The 3,314-nt window shown below is 43.9% G+C and overlaps 1 protein-coding gene and 1 pseudogene across 2 annotated transcripts in view; one reads left to right on the top strand and one right to left on the bottom strand.

Moving 5' to 3' along the window:
- LOC101577657 overlaps window positions 1-630 on the top strand; it is a 2,274-nt pseudogene extending 1,644 nt beyond the window's left edge. Inside the window, exon 2 of the transcript XR_192809.1 lies at window positions 167-630. The product of XR_192809.1 is annotated as a ubiquitin-40S ribosomal protein S27a pseudogene (transcript). The remainder of the gene's footprint in view (window positions 1-166) is intronic.
- Window positions 1-3,314, bottom strand: part of Ptp4a2 (protein tyrosine phosphatase type IVA, member 2) — a 45,926-nt gene that overhangs the window by 19,527 nt on the left and 23,085 nt on the right. The window lies entirely within an intron of this gene.

Raw genomic sequence — 3,314 nt, forward strand, 5'->3', positions numbered from 1 at the left:
TGAGCCATCTCTCCAGCCCCTCTAGTTAAGAATAAATTCGATCTGCGGTATCTTCTCCATGGCAAGTCTGTGGCCTGTGTCTTGGGTATTGCCTTCTCCCCACCCATCAATCTAACCCACCATTTTCTTTTAACTGAATTAAGGTGGAACTGCTGCCAAGATATAGGTTTTCGTGAAAACCCCTACAGGTAAGACCATCATATTCAACGTTGAACCCTCAGACACTACAGAAAATGTAAAGGCCAAGATTGAGGATAAGGAAGGAATTCCTCCTGATCAACAAAAGCTGATCTTTGCTGGTAAGCAACTGGAAGATGGACATACTTTGTCTGACTACAATATCCAAAAGGAGTCTACCCTTCATCTTGTATTAAGACTCCGTGGTGGTGCTAAGAAAAGGAAGAAGTCTTACACCACTCCCAAGAAGAATAAGCACAAGAGAAAGGTGACGTTGGCTGTCCTAAAATACTACAAGGTGGATGAAAATGGCAAAAGTAGCCATCTTCATGAGAGTGCCCTTCAGATGAATGTGGTACTGGAGTTTCTATGGCCAGCCCCCTTGACAGACATCGTTGTGGCAAGTGTTGTCTGACTTACTGCTTCAACAAACCAGAAGACAAAGAATTATGAGTTAATAAAAAAAACTTCAGCTGGGCTGGCCTGATAGCTCAGCAGACTACAGCGCCTGCTTAGGGAGAACACAGCAGCCAGGGTTCCATCCCAGGTGTGCTGTGCCAGTTCCGCCCACAGGGCATACTGAGACAGTGATTGAGACTGGGCGTGTTGGCGTGCACCTGTAATCCCAGCATGTGGGAGGATGAAAACAGGAGAATCACTACGAGTCCGATCTATGCAGTGAGACCCTATAGACCCTGTCCTTTTTTTTTTTAATTTTTATTTATTTATGTGTGTGTGTGTGTGTGTGTGTGTGGCCAGCTCAGCCCACCAGGGGGCGGGGCTGGCTGGCATGTGGTGCTGGGGGATTGAACCGCAGTCCCTGTGCTTTGCTAAGCTTGTTCTAAGTAGGTGCTTTAGACCACTGAGCCATCTCACCAGCCCCAGGGACACTGAGACCAATTCAAACAAAAATTCCTGCCAGACATAGGCAAAGGCTTTCTGAACAGAATACCAATGGCACAAAAGATAATACTGAGAATCTTACTGCTGGGCATGGTGGTGCACACCTGTAATGGCAGCACTCAGAAGGCCAAGGTAGGAGGAGGAGGAGGATTGCTGAAAGTTCAAGGCCAACCTGAACTGGTCTTAAAAAGACAAAAAAATAAAAACAGAAAGCAAATGGGATCATATTAAATGTAAAAACTTGTGCCTATCAAAGGAAACAACCAACAGTGAAGAGACAACCTACAGAATGGGCAAAATTTTTGCCAGTTAGTCCTCAGATGACTAAAATCTAGACTATACAAGGAACTCAAATGTTAACCCCCCTAAAAAAGACCTAATCAAAAATAGGCAACTGGGCTGGTGAGATGGCTCGGTGGTCTAAAGCACGTACTTACAAGCTTAGCAAAGCAGAGGGACCGCGGTCCAATCCCCCAGCACCACATGCCAGGCAGCCCCGCCCCCTGGTGGGCTGAGCTGGCCACACACACACACACACACACACACACAAATAAATAAATAAATAAATAAAATTTAAAAAAAAAAATAGGCAACTTACATGTAAAGACACTTTCCAGAAGTAGTTCAGCGCTTGCCTGACAAGTATAAGGGCCTGAGTTTAATCCCCGGTTCCGCCAAAAAAAAAAAAAAAAAAAAAGTATTCAGATGGCTGCTAACTACATGAAAAAATGTTGACCATCTGGTTATTAGAGAAATGCAAATTAAAACAATACTGAACTGCCATCCTACTCTCCAAAGAATGGCTATCATCAAGAAATCAAATACTAAATACTGACAATGCTGCAGGGAGCAATTCTACACTGTTCACAGATATGTACAACCACTGTGAAGATTCCTCAAGAAACTAAAAAATAGAAATTCCATTGGACCCAGCTATTAGTCTTTCAAGAATCTTCCCAAGAGTTAAAAATCATACTAGAGTGATACATGCATACCAATGTTTATAGCAGCATGATTGTAACAGTTGTGTATACACTCTGCCATAAAGGGTAAACTTGAGGCATTTGTAGGTAAATAGATGTACCTCAAGATCACAACGTTAAGTGAAATAAATTAAGATACAATTTTAATTACTGTATGGTTTCCTTTACATGAGAAATCCAAAATATAAAGAGCAAATTAAAGAATAAGAGAAAATAGGGGGGCTGGCAAGATGGCTCACTAGTCTAAAGCACCTACTTGGAACAAGCTTGGCAAAGCACAGGGACCGCAGTTCAATCCCCGAGCACCACATGCCAGCCAGCCCCGCCCCCTGGTGGGCTGAGCTGGCCACACACACACACACACACACACACACACTAAATAAATAAATAAATGTTAAAAAAAAAAAAGAGAGAAAATAGGGAGATCTTTTTCAAACAGGAAGGTGAATAAGAGATAAGGGAACAATGCGAAGGAAGAGAGGGAAAAGAAATTTTAAAATGAAAACAGCACTGGGTGTTGTGGCTCACACTTGCAATCTTAGTACTCTGGAGGCTGAGGCAGGAGGATTGTTGTGAGGATTGTTGCCAGCCTGGGCCATAAAGTGAGCTCAAGGCCACCCTGCACTGCATAGTGAGACCCAGTTTCAAAAAGACAAAAAAAAAACTTTTTTCAAATGACAAGGAGAACAAGAGTTAGAGAGACAAGGAGGAATGTGAAGGACAAAAAGAATTAAGATGTAGTATACATTCAGGGGCCAGGGAGATAGCGCAGTAGAATAAGCACTTGCCTGCAAGCGCAAGGGCCTGAGTTCAACCCCCAGTTCCACAAAAAAAAAGACTGACCGACCAACCGACCCTATATATGCAGATGTAAGGGCTGGGGAGATAGTTCAGCGGCATCAGTGCCTGCCTGGCAAGCACAAGGTCCTGAGTTACTCGTGTAAACATGTACTAATAAAAAATTTAAGGGGGCTTGTGGGTTAGCTCAGTTGTTTAAGCGCCTGTTGGGGCAAACCCAGTCAGGTACAGGGGACCATGGTTAGATCCCCAGCTCCCTATGCCTTTAACAAACATGCCCTTCAGGCAGCCTGAGTCAGCAAAAAAAATTCAAAATTCCTATCAGGATAGCTCTTACATTTTAGTAGGCAAGAATGGGAAGGAGGTGTCATTGCTGGGGTGAGGGCAAAGTAGGGGAATTAGAAGTGCCAGGAAAGGGGGCAGGGGGGGGGGTTGGGGGGGCTTTTAAATAAG

This window comes from Octodon degus, unplaced genomic scaffold, assembly GCF_000260255.1.
Source record: "Octodon degus isolate 3935 unplaced genomic scaffold, OctDeg1.0 scaffold00163, whole genome shotgun sequence".
In the NCBI taxonomy this organism is placed as follows: Eukaryota; Metazoa; Chordata; class Mammalia; order Rodentia; family Octodontidae; genus Octodon; species Octodon degus.